The sequence below is a fragment of the Schistocerca cancellata genome, chromosome 4 (genome assembly GCF_023864275.1).
Source record: "Schistocerca cancellata isolate TAMUIC-IGC-003103 chromosome 4, iqSchCanc2.1, whole genome shotgun sequence".
Lineage (NCBI taxonomy): Eukaryota > Metazoa > Arthropoda > Insecta > Orthoptera > Acrididae > Schistocerca > Schistocerca cancellata.
The window spans coordinates 277,450,064-277,475,250 of record NC_064629.1 but is presented as its reverse complement, the minus strand read 5'-3'; the positions used below and the strand labels follow the sequence as shown (position 1 = coordinate 277,475,250).

Below are 25,187 nucleotides of genomic sequence, written 5' to 3'. Positions count from 1 at the left end.
CAACCGTTGTACACTGGCCTGGGGCCATTACTGCATCAAAAATTATTATTGTAAACAGTGTACATAGCTTACTGGATTATACTGTTAATAATGAAACTTCCTGGCAGCACTACTTACTGGTAGAGCACTTGCCCGCTAAAGGCAAAGGTCCCGAGTTCGAGTCTCGGTCCAGCACACAGTTTTTATCTGCCAGGAAGTTTCGTATCAGCAAACACTCCGCTGTAGAGTGAAAAATTTCACTCTAGAAAATAAATAATGTTACCTTGTGAAAAAAATATGATGGTTAAAAAGGCTTCAAATAACGGTAAAAATGTAAATAACTGAATGTTGTAAATACCTATAAAAATGTAAATGCATGAAGAACATCTTATTTAAAAGCACTGTATGAGAAAATACTTTTCTTATAATAAATTTTATATGTAACGAAATTTTTAAATTTGAGTTGCGTTTATTTTCAGACAAAACTGGGACTCGTATCTAAATATGCAACAATAGCCGCCATGCTGATATTCTGTGGTGCTTCAGACGTCGTCGCACCGCCTGTGTCGATACTTGTCTTGCTCGAAATAAACCCATTTCCTGACTCAAAATACGTGACATGACTGTACGACTCCGTACGCTCGAGCTGCCACCAGTCGTGTGGAGCCGTTGCGATTCTGTACAGCTTTGAGTATGGTCCTCCTAAACCCATCGATTCAATATTGCTATGACAGCTACGGGATCCGATCCAACACGAGCAGCAATTTCACGAAATGATAAATTGTAGTCTTGACAGGCAAAAATGTTGTCATTGTCAAATTCAGACGCTCTTCTGATACACATTTGTCCTCCTACTCGAGGCGTTATGCGATCTGCTCACAAACAGCCCACACTGAAAGGCGACTTCGGAAAGAGAAACCCATTGCATTGACTTTCCTTATATGCAGAACGTAGATTGTGTTACTTAAGAAATTGCATGTGCACGAATTTAGTAGCTGTGCGCTATGTTCGAGATCTGTCTTTCAACAAGAGAACGCAAGACGCATATTGTCCGCGCTGTTCTGAGCTACCTCGATCAAGTGTTGTCGAAAGACTGGCACACCACAAATCGCCAAACCTACGATTGGCGAAGCAGCGTGGAAGGACGTATCGTTATCTGTCATCCAAGCTCAGATCGACGTGGTACTCAGTCAGGTTATAGTCATAGTTGCTGCCAGAGGAGTCAGCTGTATGTACTATTCGTAAATTTCACACCCTGCATACCCAGATAACCCACAGATTTTATCACGTTCTCTACTACACTGTATTCGCACAATAAGTAAAATTCTGATTTTTCGTAACCTTCGTAGTGATGCAATTTAAATGGCTAGCAGTGTAGCATCGAATTAGCGGCTGAAATCTACGTCGCTCCGAGTGTCTCCTAAAGTTGATTCACAGCTTTCGACAGTTAGCAGGTTTGATTGATTGACTGACGCGGCTCTGTGAGAGCGTGATCACAAGAGGCAGAGACCAGAGAGCGCAATACTCGGCTGCAGTGACACGCGCGGTGGGCAGACGTCGACCGCCAATAGGGGTGATGCGAATGGGGTGGGGATGGGGGTGGGGGAAGCGACAGGGCGCATGCGCCCCCGAACGGCGTCCCTCCACAGACGCCTGGGAGCCGAGACCCGCTGAGCAGCGGCACTTCGTTGCTGGCAGCGTCCTCGTAAACAACGCCTGACGCCTAAGACCAAGCCGACGCCAGCTAGCCCCTCCGACACAGGTGCCGTAAACGCTCTGCACTTGCGTTCGCTATCTGTCAGCAATGATATCATCCCATATCCAGAAACGTTCGTTAGATTTTCGACGCATATGGCAGTTACGGACCACAGTAAAATACTGTTTCGTTTCTATCTAGGTGATTACTGGATTCTAGGAACACTGTAGATGTTTTCTGTAATATGTCTAACTATCATTCGCTGGCAGATAGGAACATTGGCGCTACATGCACAGACGTCCGCTTTTCGTCAATTTATTTTAAATTCGTCTTTCTTAAACGCATCTCTAATTTTATTCGTAATCCATCATTAACTTAGCATAATATGTACTTAATGCTCACAACGTTCTGTTACTTAAAAAAGCTATGTTACATATAGCTGATAGCATATTTTTGTTGAATTTAAAGCCGCGACGCATGTTATGTATATGGAATTTCATGTTTTTGCAATATTTTTCAGTAACTCCGTTCACTTGTTCTCAATAATGCCACTTGTTCTTTTTTTTTTAATCTTTCTTCATTTTTTCTTTAACATTCTTATGGCAAGCACACATTTATAGAGGACTCTGAATGAATGCAAAGGAACATTCACATCCTGCTGATGCTATATTTATCTGTGTATCTAACATGATTCCAACACAAATGACTGTAAATGAAACATATATATGTATATATTTCCTGAGTTTAATATTTCTATCACAACGAGGAGAGTATACGGTCGTTTCTTAAATTGATAGTGCAAACTTTCGCCATTACATAACATACAGGCTTAAGCTGCTATGGCGACACTGTGTTACAGCTTAGTTGCATAGCGACATCAGTTTCTGCTACCTTTTTTTTTGTGTGACACGGAACGATCAAACGCCAGAGGCAGCGGCAGAGTGAGATTTTCTGATTTCGATTTTTTCGTAATTTTACACATTCTTCGGTGAAAAAAATTAAATTGTAACGATAGCATAAATCTGACGGTAATGTATTTTATAAATTTAGTTATATTATCCTACGCGCCATAGAGAGTTATTCTCTAAAGAATACACCAAAGACGGAAGTTATTGCGTTCTTTAGCTTCTGAATAAGGGAAAAAATTTTTTTAGTTATTTCGGCTTATATTTCTTGTGGGTGAAAGCCGCGAAACAGTGCGATCTACGCGGCGGCCGAAAGGTTGCGCAGCTTTAAAATACCACCTGTAGGCATCGGAATTGCGACACGTGGGCGAAGCACAACCTCTTTGACGTCGTCTAGTTAATAGGCATTACCGTAAAGCGCTACCACATTTATACTCTACAGATTACCATAATATGTAAGGCATGTAATAGGTTGTACCACACACACTGTGATGAAAATAATGGTTATATATCAAATATCCTTCTATACGTTATAAATATTGATATCCCTTTCGCACTTTGCCGGAAAGTCTCAAGCGATTCATAAAATAATGCCCAACGCTCTTCGTATCCGTATGAATGTTCGAGAGGCATCAACGCCTTTTGAAGTAAATCTATGCTACGATTTGCTTCCAAAATAGTAGCTATGATAAGGCAAATTCTTTAACGTAACAATTTCATATATCTGACGAGACATTTTGTATTAAAAATACCCATAAAATTTGGTTTTCCTGTTCTTCTTACGATGGACTGATTGAGGAATATTTCGAACGTTGATTTCTTTCTCTTTGGGGAATCTGAAAGGCGTAAATTGGTATCCATGCCCACGTACATCAGAATTTCTGGTAACTGCGCTTAAGTTCGTATACAACATGTGATTCGTAAAATATTTACATTGTCAAATCGTTAGATGTTCGTTGAATATAAGCGAGTGAGGTGGCACAAAAGCCCCACACGGAATTCGCATTCGAAAGGACGGCTGTTCAAATCCCAGTCCAGCCAGTCTGATTTTGGTTTTCCGTGTTTCCCTGAGACTTACGGATCATTTCCCCTATCACCCTTATTCCATCAAAGCTTCTGCTCTGCGTCTATTAATTTCGTCGTCGACGGGACGTTAAACCTTAATCTTCAGTTTTTTTCAGAATTTGCGTCCAGGTGTTCACGAATTTTTGTAATAGAGATCGGTTGTCAGCGCATTTAATGTGTGGAGATCATCATCAAGGTATACCAAGATAAACAGAAATGGATGTAGAAACGTTTGCGGATAGTAGTTAGGTCAATACCGCAGAAAGAATTTACGATACAGAGTATTGTCTGCTCATATTCGAAATAATAATGTTACCAGTTCTCGCAACATTGAAATAATACCGCATGCCTACACTACTCAAAATGATTTGAGGAAAATACACCCAGATGGATTTCGGCATATCTCCTAGAAGATCTGATTGGTGCAGACATTGATATTAATTCATAGCCTCCTAAGGTAAGTACATAATTAAGCAGTTGTGTTCTATTTAGCTAACACATTTTCCCAATCAGAATAGCATAAATGATGGAGTGATGCGTTTTTAAGTTCACCTGAAGATCAACAGAAAGAAAATTGACAGAGACTCAAATTGTGGGCCTTTGCCTTTTGCTGGCAAGAGCTCTACCAACTGAGCTACCCAAGCACGACTCACGACCCCTCCTCACAGTTGTACTTCCGCCAGTACTCATCTCTTACCTTCAAAACTTCACAGAAGATCTCCTGCGAAATTAGCACTCCTGGGAGAAAGGACATTGCGGAGACATGGCTTAGCCTCAGGCAGGAAGACGTTTCCAGAATGAATTTTTCGCAGGAGAGATTCTGTAAAGATGGAAGATTGGAGATTAGGAACTCGTGGAAGTGAAGCTGTGAAGACGGGTCTTGATTCGTGCTTGAGTAACTAAGTCGGTTGCGCACTCACCCACGAAAGACAAAGGTACCGAGTTCGAGCGTAGGTCCAGCACAAGTTTTAATATGCCAGGGAGTTTAAACAAAATACCTTTACTGTTACAGGCAAACAAAAAATTTAAGCAAGAGTAGGGAGTCTGTTCTAAAGTGGACGTCTTTACACATTTGAGAGAGAGCAGTACTAGAAAATGCATTATTGAACCAAAAGAACTACTGCCCACTGTAGTGTTGAATACCACCTGCTGGCGTTGCGAGCACGTGACGCAGTAAAGAAACTTCAGGGTGGTTATAGTTAAACTTCTGCTACTTGAGAGGGCTCCCATGAAAACCGAATGATCGTAGGACAATGAAACTTTGTGGAAACATTTGTAAAGATATGCGGAAGAGAAATAACCAATAAAAGATTGAAAGAAACACATTTTAATTTCTACATAGGAGGGTAACATTTGTTAATTTCGTACCATATTTACGTACCAGGTCACAGACGTGGATTAATGTGACGACCATGTGCATCCACGATAACCTGGAGGGGTACCAGAGATACCATTTCACAACTTTTCACAGTACATTTCGAACGGTGGACCATAGAATATATAGCTGTTGTGACACAACCGGCCGGAGTGGCCGTGCGGTTCTAGGCGCTACAGTCTGGAACCGAGCACCCGCTACGGTCGCAGGTTCGAATCCTGCCTCGGGCATGGATGTGTGTGATGTCCTTAGGTTTAACTAGTTCTAAGTTCTAGGCGACTGATGACCTCAGAAGTTAAGTCGCATAGTGCTCAGAGCCATTTGAACCATTTGTTGTGACACAACTCGCGTGGCTCCTCCCGCCGGAGGTTCGAGTCCTCCGTCGGGCATAGGTGTGTGTGTTCTTCGTAGCATTAGTTTAAGTAGTGTGTAAGTCTAGGGACCGATACCTAAGCAGTTTGGTCCCTTAGGAATTCACACACATTTGACAATTGACATAGCTCGTGCGCTGTTTCGAGATTGCCCACTGCGTCCAGCATTCTCAGCCATGGCAACAGTAACTTCTTAAACAATTTGTGGCGCAATTGGCCGTAGGCCTCTCCCAGGAGCAATTCCCAAATTGCCAGTTAATTCGAACTTCCGATTCGCATTGTTCAAGCCCGATGCGGGAAAACGACCTATCTGTATTCGTTTAATGCGTCGATACTCACGAAGAGCAACAACACTGTTGCTATTGTTTTGAAGAAACAGCACTGGTCACCTTGTCCATACCCTTGTTGACTGTCTGCAATTTCAAAAAATGGTTCAAATGGCTCTGAGCACTATGGGACTTAACATCTGAGGTCATGAGTCCCCTAGAACTTGGAACTACTTAAACCGCCGGCCGAGGTGGCCGAGCAGCTTTAGCCGCTAAAGTCTGGAACAGCGCGACCGCTACGGTCGCAGGTTCGAATCCTGCCTCGGGCATGGATGTTTGTGATGTCCTTAGGTCAGCTAGGTTTAAGTAGTTCTAAGTTCTAGGGGACTGATGACCTCAGTAGTTAAGTCCCACAGCGCTCAGAGCCATTTTGAACTACTTAAACCTAACTAACCTAAGGACATCACACATATCCATGCCCGAGGCAGGATTCGAACCTGCGACCGTAGCGGTCGCGCGGTTCCAGACTGAAGGGCCTAGAACCGCTCGGCCACTGCAGCCGGCAACTGTCTGCAACTGTGAAGCATACTGATGTTTGTGTTTGAACCCTACGTCGTCCACCAATACCGGTCCCTAACGGCAAGTAATGACACTAGCACTACTAACAACGCAAGTTTTCCAGTGCACAGTCCGAAATCATTCTTATTAAGTTGGGTGACCATACGGTAAGTAGTTTTCCGTCTAAACCATGTCAAGTAGCGGAAATTTAATTCTAACCACCCTATACATGAACGGCGAAGAGATGAACTGGCAATCGTTCTAGCGACAGCTGCAAATGGAGAAATCCTGTGACATTAACGACTTTGGCTATGGCCTGCGAACGAGCGTATCAGGAATCGCGAAGTTGGGTGGTTATTCACAACAAATGTTGCAAGCATCTATGAAAAGTGGTCGAAGGACGTCGAAACCACGAGTAGATGACAGTGTGTTGGACCTGCATGTCTCATAACGAAACGTCTGTCGAAGCCGAGCCTGCTCTGCGAAGGCTTCTGTGGCTGATTGGACGACAGAGTACACACCTGACTCACTCACAACTGATGGAGAGCACCGTTTAGCGCACATAGCTGAACATGGGCTTCGAAGCAGACAATCCAGACATGTTCCCATGCTGATTCAATGACATCGTAAATTACGATTGCAATGAATACATGATCACTTACGTTTTGTTAACCCAAATCGATGGCAGTGTCCGAATACGCCGTCATCCAGGCAAACAGCTGCTCGAAGCATGCACGGCCGTATAGACACAGGTCGATGGGTGGAATATTAAGCTGCTGGGGACGTTCTCCTAAGCTTCCATACGACCCGTGGTAGTAATCGAAATCATCATGGCAGCTGTCGACTACGTGAACGTTATTGCGGACAACTAGCATCCCTTCGTGCTTGACGCAGTGGTTCGACACTGGACTCGCATTCGGGAGGACGACGGTTCAATCCCGCGTCCGGCAATCCTGATTTAGGTTTTCCGTGATTTCCCTAAATCACTCCAGGCAAATGCCGGGATGGTTCCTCTGAAAGGGCACGGCCGACTTCCTTCCCCGTCCTTCTCTAATCCGATGAGACCGATGACCACGCTGTCTGGTCTCCTTCCCCAAACCAACCAACCAACCTTCGTGCTTGAGTCTTCGCCGACGGCGATGGCATCTTCCAGCAGCATATCTGTTCCTGTCACAAGGCCAGAATCGTCCTAAAATATTTTGAGGAGCATGACAGCGCACTCACGCCGATATCTTTGCCACTAAATTTACCTAATCGAAGCCCAATGGAATATATCTGGGACGCTATCGGGCGCCAGCTTCGCACCAACAAACCCCCGTCCCGTAATTAACAGGGTTTGGGTGATCTGTGAGCAGATATGTGGTGTCACGTACCAGCAGAAAATTAATAAGGATTTGTCGAGTCTATGCAAAGTAGAGTCGCTGCTGTTACTGCGTTCCAGTGGTTGGCCAACTTGTTATTAGGCAAGTGGTCGTGATTTTTTAGCTCATTGGTATACTCAATATCGTGCTGCTCCACCATTTATAACCTGCTTGCTTGGATCCCTCTTGGTATGCTGTTCACAACGTGTTCGAGACGTTGTTGAAGAAGTCTGGCCATTCTTCGACGGTGCCTCTCCTGAGATCATCACGTATGTGAGAAGGATTACTGCGACAGTGCACTGCAAGTCGCAACCGATGCCAAGCATGGTCAAGCAGGTTCATGTCAGAAGCTACCACAAGTTATTCCATTCAGTTGATTCCTGCAGCCTGGAGGAGGATCTTGTCGAGGTGGTTGCGCTATGCTCTAGGGTTATATTGGTTCAAATGACTCTGGGCACTATGGGACTTAACATCTGAGGTCATCAGTCCCCTAGAACTTAGAACTACTTAGAACTACTTAAACCTAACTAACCTAAGGACATCACACACATCCATGCCCGAGGCAGGATTCTAACCTGCGACCGTAGCAGTCGCGCGGTTCCCGACTGAAGCGCCTAGAACCGCGTGGCCACCGCGGCCGACTCTAGGGTTATATTCTTGAAAGACGAACCCATAGACGAAATTTTAACAGCAAGGATGTTCAGCAGACTGGAGAAACCTATCTCGATACTGCACAGCTGATAAATTACCGTCACTAGCGATGAGACGTATCCGATATCTGTATATGATACCAGTCCAAACATGAATGATATACCTCCCTGCTGAACTCCAGGATTATATTGGTACTTAGCCGCCTCATATTCTTCTACAACTATCAGGTGTTCTTCACTCATCGTTTCAGAGATCCTGACGGGTTCCGGTCTTTGCGTTCATTACATAATATGTGGTTCAAAATATAATTTAAAATTTTCCCTCACTTGCCAAAATAACGGGTATTACAGACAAGTACATACAAAACGTTTATTAAACATCATAATTTGCGTTCTTTATATAGGATTTTGTTCAAAATTCAATTTTAAATATTCTCTCAGTTTCCAAAAAAGCGGACGCTACAAATAAGCACATATATCACATTCATTAAGCAGCATGGTTTACATTCTTTGTATAGGATTTTGTTCAAAATACAGTTTTAAATTTTCTCTCAAGTGCACAGCTGCTCGAAATAAAGGATTTTATCTGTTTTGCAAATTATCTTCTGCTGTTTTTGGTATATTTTGGCATACATCCTGAGAAAAAGCAACCTCAGTCTCATTAGTGATTCAAGATCACGGATGATGTGTAATAATGCTATCGCTTTCACAAGATGTACTGCATTTTCTACATTGGTTTCGACAGGTTTTTGCAAAATTCATAATTTAACCTCTATGGAACGACATGAACATTCTACGATCATTCTTGACAGAGAACTTATAGTCTTTTTGGTAAAGAGCTCATTAAATATTTCTTTAGGGTAAATTCTACATACCCTAAAAAACATATGGTCACTTGATACACGATCCTGGAAAAAAATATATTTCAGATATTTTTAGTCATCCCATTTTTATCGCATGTCGGAAGGGGAATCCATCAAAAATACCTGCGTCGCTCCCCTTGGCCTAGGAGCCTAAATTCACCATAACAAACCCATAATTTGCATCAGTGACAACTAATAATCAAACCGAAAAGGATTTATAGCAATAATAAATGGAACCAGATTTACTTGGATTTTTAATGCGATTGTGTTTTCCATCGATACTGCCAAGACAGTTATGGAATTGCCATTTGTCCCAAAAGCAATGTGCTAATTTTTAACGTCATCCTCTGTTGACTCCGGCAAGTAATACGTTAACGATGTTGTCCATAGACTTCTACAAATTTCTAGAACGATTGCGTAAATAGCCATTCTTAAATCCTGAAATAAAGAGCGAGGTGGCGAAACTGTATAGTTTGAATCAAATTACAGACTAGGGACCAATGACCGTTGCAGTCTGGTCCCTTTAATCCCACAAACCAACCAAATTACAGACTTGGTTTTACAGTGTCCATATACAGGGTGGTATATTGATCGTGACCGGGTCAAAAATCTCACGAAATAAGCGTTAAACTAAAAAACTACAAAGAACGAAACTTGTTTAGCTTGAAGGGGGGAACCAGATGGCGCTATGGTTGGCCCGCTAGATGGCGCTGCCTTAGGTCAAACGTATATCAACTGAGTTTTTTTTTTTAAATAGGAACCAACATTTTAATTCCATATTCGTGTAGTACGTAAAGAAGTATGAATGTTTTAGTTGGACCACCAAATGGTGGCCAGTTATCCTTCCTCCCATAGTGCCGCACCATACATTAACCCGCCAAGGTCGCTGATGTTCCACTTGTCACAGCCATCGTGGATTTTCCGTTGCCCAATAATGCATATTATGCCGGTCTACGTTACCGCTGTTGGTGAATTACGCTTCGTCGCTAAATAGAACGCGTGCAAGAAATCTGTCAGCGTCCCGTAATTTCTCTTGTGCCCAGTGACAGAACTGAACACGACGTTCAAAGTCGTCGCCATGCAATTCCTGGTGCATAGAAATATGGTACTGGAGCAATCGATGTTGACGTAGCATTCTGAACACCGCAATTTGTCTGCTACTGATGTGCGGATTAGCCGCGACAGCAGCTAAAACACCTACTTGGGCATCATCATTTGTTGCAGGTCGTGGTTGACGTTTCACATGTGTCTGAACACTTCCGGTTTCCTGAAATAACGTAACTAACCGGCGAACCGTCCGGACACTTGGATGATGTCGTCCAGGCTACCGAGGAGCATACATAGCACGCCCGTTTGGCAATTTGATCACAATAGCCATACATCAACACGATATCGACCTTTTCCGCAATTGGTAAACGGTCCATTTTAACACGGGTAATGTATCACGAAGCAAATACCGTCCGCACTGGCGGAATGTTACGCGATACCACGTACTTATACGTTTGTGACTATTACAGCGCCATCTATCACAAAGCGAAAAAAGTGGTCCAACTAAAACATTCATATTTCTTTACGTACTACACGAATATGTAATAAAAAATGGGGGTTCCTATTTTTAAAAAACGCATTTGATATCCGTTTGACCTATGGCAGCGCCATCTAGCGGGCCAACCATAGCGCCATCTGGTTTCCCCCTGCAAGCTGGACGAGTTTCGTTCTTTGTAATTTTTTTGTTTGATGCTTATTTCGTGAGATATTTCGCCCTGTCACTATCAATGGACGACCCTGTATAATGAAACGTTGTTGGTAACATGCGGGCGTACTTCTTGGGTAGCAATATTCAACAATTCAGTTCTTCATACAGATGGTGAAATTCTCCGTTAATATTGGAAATTTGTGGTAAGGTGTTATGGGACCAAACTGCCGGGGTAATAACGAACTGCAGATTAAAACTAAAGAGTTTGCAAAAACGTGGGAAATGAAGGATATGAAACCTGGATAAGTTGAAAGAACTGCTTAATCAAACTTAATTAACTTACGCTAAGGACGACACACACACCCATGCCCGACGGAGGACTCGAACTTCCGAAGGGGGGAGCCCTTCGGACCGTGACCAAACGCCTCAGACCGCGCGGCTCCGTTAATATGCTTTTCCATATATACAATTTAAGCTACTAGTATCATCCCTTTGTCGTAGACGATGTTTCTTCAGTATTTCAATTTTAATATACAAGTCATTAAAAACGTCCTTCACCTGTCCATAATGAACGTACTTGTGCTGAGTGGACCGGCGTGCTGATGGCGGAATAACGCGTCTATTTCCACGAACTCTTCTCGACTGAGCTGCTTAGGTAGCGCACTCGGCGCCAGCACGCTCAAATAAAATACTTCAACTTCTGTTTCCTACATTCTGCTGTGAGATATGTCTCTTGGTTCAGTTTTAAAAACAATTCCGGTGTTTTACTTGCATTTCATACGCAAAAATGTATGACCTAAACTAATCCAAACGAAGGAAGCCAGTAACAACATTTCTCACTGTAAAACGTTCAAATTTTATGCGATAGCCTACTTAGAAATTAAGTATCATAATAACTATGAGCAGTTTCGAAAACACAGACACTTTATCATCAAGCTGCAATGTAAAACTATAAGATGCGAAAAATATCAATTTTATGAACCAGTTAGTTTCCTCAGAATCGAATGAGAAGTAATGTATAATGGCTAAAACGCATAAACCGAAATAAGTATTTTTTTTATTTTTTAAAGTAAAAGGAGAATCTCTACCGAAAAACTAACAACAGCGGATGATGTAGCTTTGCCTCATTAATATACAGTATGTTTTACAGCAGGAAAGTCGGAAAACCCATTTCTCACGTGTAATGGGATCGGCCGCGCTGCGCAGAGTAGCCGCATCACACAGCTTTGTATTGGATCGCTCGCCTACACTCGGAATCCCGCGCTGCGCTGCGCTGCGCTGCGTATGCATCTGACCGCTCACGAATGGAGAGGCGGAAGTGCTGTGATCCGATTACTCTGTGCTACGTGCGCAGTCCACCCGCGAGGCGGCTGATGAAAATACATGAGAAAAGTTAGTTTTCCAAACAACTTTCTGGAGAGGGCAGCCACAGCTCAGACAGATTGTGAATAGCAATAACAGCAGTCAATAACTACGCGGATTAGCATAAAAATTGTATCTCTTAAAAGACAAGAATGAAGTCCTTCCGAAAGCCGCATGGCTGTATGATAGAGCATTATTAACACTACCGGTTTCACGTCAGTATAGACGCATCTTTAGGTTTATAATGGTTACATTTCCATACTCTAGATGAACAATTACGGGGTCCCAGCTTTTAGGAAGTTGTCCACGTTAAGAATCAAACCGCACTGGTAGGTTGTCATAATGAAATTGAGTACACCCAAAAGATGCTTGTCACAATGTACAAAGTTCATAAAACAGTGATGCTTTGTATATTTTGAGAAGCATCTTTTGGGTGTTCTCAATTTTATTATGACAGCCCACCACTGTGGACTGACTCTTCATGTGGACATCTTCCCGAAAGCTGGAACTCTGTAATTCCCCATCTACAGTACAGAAATGTAACCTTATAAACCTAAAGATGAGTCTATACTCTTGTGAAACCAGTAGCTGCGATTAAAACACCTTCATACAGTTATGCGGAATTTAGAAACACATAATCATTCTTGACTTTTTAATTGTTATAATTTTTATGATAATTTGAATGCTTATAAAGTGTTGACTGCTGTTATTTGCAATTAGTTTTGCGATCTTCATGCTTTAAAGAATACTGTATTTAATGAAACAAAGCTACATCAACTCATGGAGTTAGTACTTTGGGCAGAGTGTCTCCTTTCGTTTTAAAAAATAAAAAACAACTTCTTTCGCTTTTGTGCGTTTTCTTTACTATAAAATACTTCTCATTCGGTTCTGAAGAAAGTAATCGGTCCGAAATATTTATTTTTGCACATCTCATAGTTTGACATATCAGCTTCATAATGAAGTGTCTATTTTTTGGATATTCGTCAAAGTTACTGTGATTTTATTTTCTGACTAAACTTCGCAAAAAATTTGAAGGATTTACAGTGAAAAATGTGGTCGCTGGGTACTATACTTTTGGTTCATTTTAGCTGCGACATTACCGCCAGCATTAACTAACATATCAAAATAGTTTTTAAAGTTGTAACTAAGGCCATGTCTAAATCTACTATGATCAGAAGCTGAAGTATTTTATTTGTTCGCGCTGCCTGAGGGCGCCACTTGCATGTTCCCTGCTGCTCACAATCAGTTGATGGAAGTGCGAGTATATGCTTATACAGCCTTCAGAACGCCCGCCCAGTCAGCACAGTGCTTTCATTATAGACAGACGAAGACATTTTCAGTGGAAAACTCGCATTTTAAGTATCAAATAATGAAGAAACGTTGTGCGTGACAAAGGAATAAAAGTAATAATATGTATTTGGAAAGACCTATACGTGGAGAATTTCACGATTTTTATGAATAATTGAAATGTCAGCCTTTACTACTCATTGAGTATTCTAGAATGCTAAATAAAACGTTTGATAGTGTAGTGGAGCTATAAAACCTGTTCTGTAATTGAATTCAACTGATACGGTTCCGCCAATTCGATTTTTCAAAAATGGTTCAAATGGCTCTGAGCGCTATGGGACTTAACATCTTAGGTCATCAGTCCCCTAGAACTTAGAACTACTTAAACCTAACTAACCTAAAGACATCACACACATCCATGCCCGCGGCAGGATTCGAACCTGCGACCGGAGCAGTCCCGCCGTTCCGGACTGCAGCGCCTAGAACCGCAAGACCACCGCGGCCGGCCTCGATTTTTCTTTCAGAATTTCAACAACGGCTGTTTCCACAACTGTTGTAGAAGCTTGTAAAGCTAGATGGATAACACTGTTAACAAACCACATGCTCGAACCAACAGAAAATTACTTTAAAAAAAATTGCACAATGATTTTGGAACAGGTGGCAGTTCTGTAACTGTCTTGGAAGTACTGAGGGGAAACTCTTTCGCATTACAAAACCCAGTAAATGCTGTTCGATGTATTATTGCTACGCATTCTTCTTTTCTATTGAACTATTAACTCCACTGATGCAAATGTTAGGTTTTTTAATGCTGAATGTAGGCTTCTATGGCAAACAGAATGACGCAGGTGTTTTTGATTACTGCCCCCTTCCGACACCCAATAGAAATGGGAACACTAAAAATATGTAATAAGAATATCTTCCAGCATAGGCTAGAAAGTGTCCATCTGATATCCTGGGGGATGCAGAATTTACTCTAGTAATGAGGCCTTTTTCGGAAATGACAGATACTGTAGGTGACGCTGAAGAGAGATACAAGTATCGGTTAACTTGGGCAAGAATGGTGACAGAATGTTCTTTTGCTTATATAACATATAAATTTAGAATATTGCTTAAACCTATCGAAACCAATGTAAAAAATTCGGCATATATTATGAAAACTGTAACAGCGTTCCTGATCCTGAATCAATAAATGTGTCTGAGGCTGCATTTTTCCAGGACGCGTACCGAAATATACCTAAAATAGCACAATGCAATGTACAAAATATATATCACGCTACATCACGAGCAGCTCTGTAAAATGAGAGAAAATTTTAAACTGTATTTTGATCAAACTTCTATACAATGAATAAAAATACGCTGCTTAATAAATTTGTTGTATGTGTGCATTTGTAGTACCAATTATTCTTGGAACTTCCTCCCATTCACGATACCATATTAAAAGTTACCATAATTTTTATTTCTCATCTTCTACAATACATAACATTCTTGAACACCATTGATCCACTGACACTGTAAGTTAGTTAACAGCAGACCGTGTACACTTCGAGGGAAAATATCAAACACACTGGTCAAGTACTTTCGCCGTATCGTGCGGTATTCGATGACCCGCGTGTGTGCTCTCACGTAGGCTAATCCCGTTCCTTTCATCTGTCTGATATTATCGTGCGGTCACCGCACCGCGTTCGTAACAGTTCCCTCACGTAGGCAGATATTCCGTGTTTTGCGTCTCAGGATAAAGACTGAAGGTTCGAATAACGTTCTGTAATATCCGCTAATTCGTTTGTCGACATCCTATGCTGACGAAATTTCTTGACGTAAAGCAATAATGTGCATATGCACCAAGCTTCAAATGACCCTTCGAAACGTGTTAACAGATTGGCGAGTGGGCACAAGCCGCATTGTTCCATGCGCAATAAGAGTCGGCAACTCTACTGAAGTGCGCTGGTAAGGAAATTAATTCCAACGGCTATATCTGTGTGAAATTTTGGTTGCAGGACCATTATGTGCTTTCTAATGTGCTAGTGAGTGACGCTTTCCTATTAGACTCTGCAAATGTGCTCTATATGCCACTACAGATGTCATTGTAGAAGCCAAACGCAATGCAAATATCTTAACTATAAATGCAAGTGAGAACTTTCAATAAAATACTCAAAGCAATATGAATGAGTACAAAACGCACAGAGTAGAAAAAGAAGTTGATCACATTTCATTACTGCACATTCTATATCATCAGCACTGAACGCCACATCAGTGACACTCTTATAGTTGTCCAAAGGTTCACCAACATCGTGCCCAAGGTTCTTTCACGCATAACGAAGCGTTTATCTCTATAGTTCCACGGATAAATGATGATCAACAACAGTACGCATTTTCATAAGAAAGAAACCGTCATGTAATTTTGATTGTATGTTCCTGGAATGTAGTTTCAGAAGGTCTGTTACTCTCTTGGCATTTATTTTATATTTTCTGAAGAAATACACGTCCAGAGCTTTTCCTCCAGAGGCTTTCAGTATACTTGTTCGTCCTTATGTCCAGACCCGGAGACACAAAGTACTAATGGCTTTGCCACCAAATGTGGATTCAAAACTGACAGAAAAAAAACATCTTTAGATGTTCTTTCGTTACCTTCCTGCTCACATTAGAGGGCACCCCTTTTCTATATCCTTTTACACACGATATCCTAACTTTCCATCGTCGAGACACTGTTCCTCATGGATAGCGTTCTTTCGGAAAAAAAGCTCGTAGTTGAACTGCCTCATCGTAGTTCCGTACAGAACCCGTTTGGATGTTTTCTGTCGTGATATGCGCATTGACTTCTTCGTTGTTCTTACATTTTCGTGCCTGGAGCGTAGTTGTATGGTGTGATGGTATCCTATACTAAAATCCCAGTGACGGTGTAAAGTTTGTACACCCGAAATTTCTGGCTACGTCAAATGCCCTATGATGTAAATGCCAATAATGAACGGAAGAACCGCATTCTCGCGCTTCATCAAAGTTCGCCATTTCACTCTGCTTGATGATATTGAAATGCAGAGTACAATTTCGTTTGAATTCGGTACTGCCTCCAGACGCTTTTAATATCGCTTTTAGCCTTTAGTTCAGGGGACCTTTTCAGGAGCTTGTTGAAACCTGTGACGTGGTAATGATCGCATATGTTCTCAGGTGTGTTGTCATCAAACACCGTGACGACGCTTTCTACTTCAAACTTCTTAGCAGGAGAAGGCTATAATTCACTTTCATAGCTTCTAGCGCCCATTCTCCAACTTGCCTACCACTACCGCTAGCAGCGAGGTGTTCATCATTATCATCACTAACATCGCAATTAAGTACTAGCGTTACATCAGTATCCGTTTCTAACTGGTGATAATATTTTTGAACTATGATAGATACCAGAGAACATGTGAATTATTCATTTTCTACACTAATACTATCATTACGAAGAAGAGTTCGCCGTAACTTCATCTCAACCAACCGCAATACATTAGTACGGTAGATCACCAACCGCCGACCCATATGACGCTACACTACACAAATAACTTTAAAAAATTCAACTTCACATATACTGCACCATCTTTACTGTCTCGACTGCCATATTGACAGGCAAAGATCGAATTCAGCATGACATACTCAGTCCCCTCTAACGGACTACTGCAGAGGTTTGCAGATAAACGAAGATAATCTGTGCAGTAAGGAACCTTTAAATGATCCCTCACGGGATTTTGGTGTAAATGTGCTTGACGAGCCCAAGTACTTTCCTTAGCGTTACCAATTTCGAGCGAAGGCTGATAATAATTTTACTGTATCTAGCTACCGCTTGAGCATGAGCCATCGCTTGGAATCGGTAGCGGTAAACAGAAAAAAAGGAACTCTGGTGGATTATTGTTATAAAAGTATGCATTTCGTACAAAATGCTAGATTACTTTTACCTCCTTTACCCAGGTGGCTGTATGTAGCGACTTTTTTGACTAAAACCGTATTGAGACAAGATCATTGAAACAAATAATGAGAATCATAGTTTAATCACATGTTAGGCCATACTCGGATAGGATTTATTTAGAACGTCAGGAGAGAAAATAGACTGTATTTATACAACTATCATGAAACAGTTACCTCCTATATTTAATAAGACACTCTAATCTCTACTTCTGCTGACAGAGTCTCTTGGTTGAAAGATCTGCTGCTAGATTTCTCCTCGAGATTACTCTAGACTTTTATCACGTTCGAGGGCGACTTTCGTTAGTGACATAGTGACACAATCGACGCTAACAGATGATTGGTCCCGTCTGAGTCAACTGAAGCTGCGAAAATGGAGAATCTACTACTGCCAGCTCTCAGATTAAGAGTCTCATGTCACCTGACACCATTAAAATACTATCCGCACATGGCAATTATATGCACAGTAAATATGCAGGTCCATTTTTATACGCTTGCAGCTCACTGTATTCACTTTCGCCAAATGAAATGCTAGACTTACAGAAGGTAGAATAATTCTTGGACTCGCCCGCAGATAGCGTTGGTGTCAATGAAGTTGTGTTTTCGTTACGGTAGCACATGTCATCCAGTGATGTAAATCATGTGTGATTTTCATCTGCAGATTAATGCTGATTATACGGATTTTCAACGCAGTTACGTTGTATGTGATTCAGTCAAAAGGATAAACTGGAAATACGCCATTATTAAGTTATATGCTTTCGTGTTTTATCATGAACGAAAATTCATTCTAAGTTGATTCTGTTAGGAAACGGGGTATTGAATTCAACCATAGCCGTACGTCTCTGGGAGATGATTCATGTAAAGAACTTCCCAGAATCACAGACGGAAATACTAAAGAGCTGCGCGATATGGCATTTGACGATTAGTAACTACGGGTGATGTTGAAAGAGTACCGTACATATTGCATAAATATTTATTGTAACGAAATTTTGTTAGGGTGTGTGCAGAGTTTATTGACTGCTGACAAAGGGCAAATACGAAATACTCTACACAAAACAGAATGTTTTTAAGTATTATCAATAGTTTGCAAAGTGAAAACAATTTACTTGGACAAATTTTGAAAATTTGCGTTTTCGATGGTTATTCTTAGTTACGCCTTTACGTCATTATTCCCTGTGTTTCCAAATTTACATACTATTCGTATCAGTACATAAATGAGTAAATGAGAATACAATATGCTCTAGGGAACTCCGACAACGTGTTAGTAGTTGTGGTAATGGGACAGGCCTAAATCAGTTAAAGGTAATGGAAGTGCCCAGAGCTGTGGTTGCAAATATTGCTAAGATCCGTCAGGGCCTTTACTGCATTGAAAGCGAGGGCCACGTACATGCAGCCACCTATTGCAGAACAACTGCGTAATCAGCTTTGTCGCGAAGCCTGAGAGCATCGAATATTTTTGTTCCTACTTAAATATTCTACCTTCCGTGGAAACACTATGTTTCATTTTTAAGATGGTGGTAGGACAGTGCTAACTGAGTAAATAATTCGTTCGTAAATCACTGTATCTAATTTACAACTTTACTGAGACTTCCTGGCAGATCAAAACTGTGTGTCGGACTGGGACTCGAATCTAGGACGTTTGCATTTCGTGGACATGTGCTCTACCGACGGAGCTATCCAAGCACAACTTGCGACCCGCCCTCACAGCTGTACTTCTGCAAGCATTTCTCTCCCACCTTTCAAATTTCACAGAATTTCTTCTGCATACTTTACGGGACTAGCACATCAGTGATTTTTCTCCGTTTTCGAAGATCTCTAATAGTCTGTTCACCATTTTGAAAGCTACGCTCACGTCATCACATGGTATTACACTACCACATGGTATTACACTACCACTATAAAGTCAGAAACTAATGGAACTTAGACCACAAGTGATTAGAGAAAATGCAAAGAAATAATTAAATGTACATGTTGTCTTTTTGTTTTTAAGCCTTCTTCTGCCGTCGCAGTTTTATAATGAATATGGAAGTTATTCCGTCTTTTTCGACTGCAAAAGGTCTTATTTGGACCAAGTAAGACTTTCAACAGCCGCAAAAGCAGCAGCTTCCAATTAAAGGTATTGGTCAATACAACAATGTAAGAAGGCTAAAACAAATATTTGCTGATGCTGTCAAACGCTCTCGCATGTACATCTGCACGTCGACGCTTCCAAAAAGAAGGGTTTGAATGTATTCAAATGAATACAGGTTCGGATAGTTTGTTTTCAAGGGCAATAAACGATCTGATATGTCACTGTACAAACAAGGAAACACACAACATATTGTGGAGAATTCTTCTTGGAATAAAGCTCAAAGGACGCGTTAAAGAAAAGGTAGATCTTCAGGATCTACAACTTCTGACGTACCGGTAGTAGTCGACATCTCCAATTCAGAATTGAGATCATCAGTGACATGCAATGGAACTACAAACCATCACATAAGGTATTTATCAGATATAGCACTACATAATACACATTTAGATGATGATGATCACACTCTGTCAGTACTCTAAATTGGAATGGTAGTAATCGTAAAAGACATTTCATTCCAATTCGCGTGCTATTCTGTAATCACGTGCAGCGATAGCTGAAGATATATTTGGCTCGACGCCGTACGTAACTCGCACTGGAGAATACGCACATGCAATCCACAGAAGAAAACACGTCTGTAAACTGTGCTGTTGTGAAAGTATTTTTATATCATGCGTTCTAATGAGCGTACAAGAAAAGAGGTAAGAATAATTAAGTACTCTATACACAAATAACGAAAAGTTCATTTATGTCACTAAACGGAAGCTCCACAGTCACAGATTTTTGCCAGAGTATTCAGCCAGTTTACTGTGTTAATACTTGACAATCGTACCGACGTCTCTGAAGGAGCTGAGCTCAAATGTTGTAGCCTGGTCCCATGGCACCCTCGAGTATGAACTAGATGAAATGACTTCTCATTTAAAGATTAACAATAGCATATTCATTTCTACATTACAGTCGTTTCAAATCCCCGTCTAGCCATCCACATTTGGGTTTCCCGTGGTTTTCCTAAATCGCTTAAGGCTATTGCCGAGGTGGTTCCTTTCAAAGGGCATGTTCGAATTACTTCTCCAAGTTTACAAAATCTGACCGTGTGCTCCGCCCGTAATGACTCCCTCGTCGACAGTACATTAAATGTGTATTATTCCTTCCTTCGACATTGATGTCTTTTCAGCTTATTCGGTCACCTTCTTCATGTTTGTCTAATTTATTTATTTCTCTATCCGTAAGACTGCTACGTTCTCAGTGGTAAAGTGCCAAAGTATAGATTTAAAGCTCTCAGGTTCGATTCCGGGTCAGCCCAAGGGTTTTTATCGTCACATATAACTTCTCTCACTTCTGTAAATGTTTTGTAATATTGTTGGCCACCACAGGCTAACACGGAAATTTTGTTAAAATTATTCACTGGCGACCTGAGGAAGGTATTTCTGATTAACAAATTTTTCGTTGTGAATAATGTTTTCTTGATGTTCTCGAGCGTAAACAGAACCTCCTCTTCGCACCCTTCTCGGCACAATCCTCCTAAGCGACGGGGTCTTGAACTGGAACCCTATAACGCGAAAAATGAGGATTTGTGTTGTGGTTCGGTATCCACATTAAACTAAAGGTCTTCCTGTAACAGCCTTGGTAGTTCAGTTTGTAGGTCAGAGAAAGGCAACGGCATGCTAATCCTTGTAAAGCACTGTGGCGTTCAAACCAAGCTTCGGGTTCGCGACAACCTGACTTTACGTCCTAAGGCATAACAACAGCATAGGACAAAATAAAAAATACGAAAATACGAAATGGATGCTTCGATTACAAATTTAGCTCGAAACAACTACAGCCAGCTGAGCAACAAAGGCGTGGCATCTAGAGAATCTTCTGGCATTCCAGGATACTTCAACTCAGGATATTCTCTTATCACGTTACCAACAAGATGTTCAAGATCTCTAGGCTTACAGCCGAAAGATGCAAATTCCCCTTTTATATATTAGTAAATTGCATTCTCCACAATCTTCGTCACATGTATCTGATTGATATATTTCTCTTCACATAGTTCAAAATGGCTCTGAGCACTATGGGACTTAACATCTGAGGTCATTAGTCCCCTAGAACTTAGAACCACTTAAACCTAACTAACCTAAGGACATCACACACATCCATGCCCGAGGCAGGATTCGAACCTGCGACCGTTGCAGGCGCGCGGTTCCGGACTACAGCGCCTAGAACCGCATGGCCACCACGGCCGGCTCTTCACATAGTATAGTACCCCAAATCAACACGAACCAAGAACGTATTGCGCACTTTGGGCCACTGCGTTTAGTCCACAGTCATACTGAAGTAACGTTACAGGAAAGACTACCACGAAAGTATGGAAATGTAGCTGTGGGGACAGATATTAGAGGCGGCCAGGGCGCGCAACGATCTCGCTCGTTATTCGTGAGCTTGGCAGCAGCTCGGGAGTGAGGCAGCGAGTAGCTCGAAGCGCGAACACAGGCGCTCACGAGCAAGGCTCATACTCGTAGCGGAGGGCATATCTGCGATGTGTGATGATAAATCATTTGCTAATAAAAACTGCACACATGATAACTACAAGTTTAATTAATATATTACTTCATTACCATAAGATTTTGATCTTTCCATTTTCATCCTCTCTCATTTAGAAACACCATACTGTCAGAAAACAATCACACTTTTCGTCCGCTGAGTACGTGCATAGAAGGAAGACTGCTACAATCATAATCCAGTTGTGGAATGTTTTCATGCCTATTCAATCGATGTAATAATATTCTTGACGGTATTTAAATGAAAAAATGAAACTAAAAATTAACGATAAAAGATTCATAAAATACTGTAGTATCGGTTATTTTAAAGCAGTAGAGATTGAAGACAATGTAATACCGAATTTGACACATGTCTACAAAGCAAAAAATTTTATGTAAAAGTAACTTCAAATTACAAAACTGTGTATAGAGGCTACTTTATCAGATCCTTTGTGTTTCATCTCGTAAGATATGACTGATTCGTAAAATTAACTTATCCTCTTATTGTTATGAATTAATCTTCATTGACACGGTCTGGATATAGACAGCATCGATCCTCTGATACAACTAAACCTTCTCTGCTTTCGCTTGCTGTGTTTTTGGCGGGAGCGCATAGAACTTCTTTCACCACTTCAGGGAGTTTGGAAAGTCATAAGCTTTGGCCTTCCACCACTGCAAAATGTCCTTGAAGTTATCACTTGGGCCATTCATGTTCAAATGTCTCTATGGCTAACTTTACGTTTAGAATTTGATCCGCGCCAGCTGTCTTCCACAACTACGCTGATTAACTTCTGAAGAATAATTTGATGCGTGTTTTCTTCCACTTCCTCATTCAAGACCAAGAGTTCCTTAAATATGCGTGTAAAAATGTACCCATATGATGAAAATCCTGCAGTTCGTGAAGGATTGTTCTCTTTTAGGAAGGTATCTGCACGTTCTTCCTACAATTTAGGTACTGCGTTGTCATCTACACTTTGACACGATTCTAGTAAACTAAATTCCCAAGGCGCTACAAAAGGTAGGGCCGGTTCTGTTGCCGGCCGGGGTGGCCGAGCGGTTCTAGGCGCTACAGTCTACGGTCGCAGGTTCGAATCCTGCCTCGGGCATGGATGTGTGTGATGTCCTTAGGTTAGTTAGGTTTAAGTAGTTCTAAGTTCTAGGGGACTGATCACCTCAGAAGTTAAGTCCCATAGTGCTCAGAGCCATTTGAACCGGTTCTGTTTGCCGCGCGGAGTGGCCGCGCGGTTAGAGGCGTTTCCCTCGAGGGAAAATTTACTTTCTTTATTGCAGGCGGTGAATGCCACCACCCTTGATACTGACGAGCAATCTGCATGGTACGTAACTGTTAATGGGAAACAGTTGTGCCAGTCCCGCCTGCATCACATCCACCTCGCTGATTCACCCTTGTGTGCCACATGCCAAATGATTGACACGGATGAACATCGTTTCGAATGCGGGTCGGCAAAGGACGTTTGGTATTTGGTGCGTCAGATATTGGCTTTTCTCACACGCACGACTCCCGACAGGATAACTACCCGATCACTTCTTTTCCCCGATAAGATTTAATTCCCAAGAGCAAAAACGAACTCTGTGACGTGGATCAGCGGCCACGCTGTTCACTACCTATTCGGTAATGGCGAAAAGACAGTACCCGATTTTTGGTATTACCTCAACGAACGACATTGTGCGATCGTCAAGAACCCTAAATATAGGCAATATTTTTCTAATTTTCTTTCGAGCGCATTCCATAATCCGCCTCGCAGTTGGATTATCGATGACATGAGAAGATAACCATAGCACCTCTTCCCAGTTCCTTTTTTTTATGACATTTAACAAACAACGGAAACAACACAGCAACGAGACGACAGTCATCGAAAAATTCGCAGCGGGCTATAGTATGGAGCATCCTTTGTCGTAACAGGACGACTTCCTATTATTCTGTTTATGTAGCCGAAGAGGAACGGCCTTCCTTTTATCCATTTGTATAAAAATAAAAAAAATAAAAAAATTAAATAAAAAAAGAGGCGCCATGTCACTGATTGCGCGGCCCTTCCCGCCTGAGGTTCGAGTCCTCCCTCGGGCACGGGTGTGTGTGTTGTTTTTAGCATAAGTTAGATTAAGTTAGTCTAAGTAGTGTGTAAGTCTAGGGACCGATGACCTCAGCAGTTTGGTCCTTTAGGAATTCACACACGTTTGAACATTTTTCCGGTTCTGTTTGACCCTTCAGGTCATTTATGGATTCTTTAAAAGAGTCCATGAATTTAATTATGCCGTCCATTACATCAGGAGATATAATTTCATGCTACTTTTTTCTCCATCATACATTTCAACATCATTTTTTTTTCATCATGCAGATGCTACTTCATCTAGTTTCGACGTCTTGTAGCAACGTTTTTTCTAATGTTGCCATCAGTCCGAAGAGTCCATATATTCCACACTTCTACACACTGTCTGGATGGATTTATAAACGTTGGCCAGCTCTTCATAAGGAACTTTTCATCCATTGTGTGACTAACTGCTGTGTTTAGGCAGTGCACTGCATATTTCAGGTGGCGTTGAAGAGCTTTATTTATGTTCGTCCCTTGGTCCGTTACTTTGCTTTGCTCCACATCTAGCTCAGACACTTTTTCATACCACACCGTAAGATTATTTCTACTTCTTTTGTAACATATGGAAACTTACCTGTATGAAACTCATTGTTTCTTAGTTCACACTCTGTTCCCAGAGTCTACAATAATGCTGCATGTGACAGTAGCACTATGTATTTTGCTATCATTGTCAGTCCAAAGATCATATTTCATAGCACACTCTCTCTTATCAATGGCTTCCTTTACTTTAGGCAATATCTCGCTTCTCACGTCATTGGCTATATCCTGTATATATCGAGACGTTGTTCGTGAAGAAGGCAAAACATCTTGCCCATTCACTCGGCCGTACTCACCGCCAGTACAAATTAGTTCCAGTTAATGGCTAATAAGCTCTGCTCCGCTAACACTGTTGAAGGACCATAGAAGCAACGCAAAGATGAGAACGCAGTTGTCATTTATTGTGTTTTTATCGCTCTTCGAAACTGTTGTACGTGTCGAATGTGTGATAGTTTTTCACTTACGCCCTTTCATCCTCGCGGAGCTTCACTTGCATACGAATAACATTTCGGATCCCTCCCTTCGGCATTGAGCGTAGCCCCCAGGAAGATAAGCTTCTCTTTCAGAAAAATAGCGACAATAAAT

At 41.5% G+C, this 25,187-nt stretch overlaps 1 long non-coding RNA gene across 1 annotated transcript in view; it reads left to right on the top strand.

Moving 5' to 3' along the window:
- Positions 1 to 1,644: 1,644 nt before the first annotated feature.
- LOC126184869 (uncharacterized) overlaps positions 1,645 to 25,187 on the top strand; it is a 191,705-nt gene continuing 168,162 nt past the window's right edge. Inside the window, exon 1 of the long non-coding RNA XR_007536894.1 lies at positions 1,645 to 1,741. This is a non-coding gene — a long non-coding RNA (uncharacterized LOC126184869). The remainder of the gene's footprint in view (positions 1,742 to 25,187) is intronic.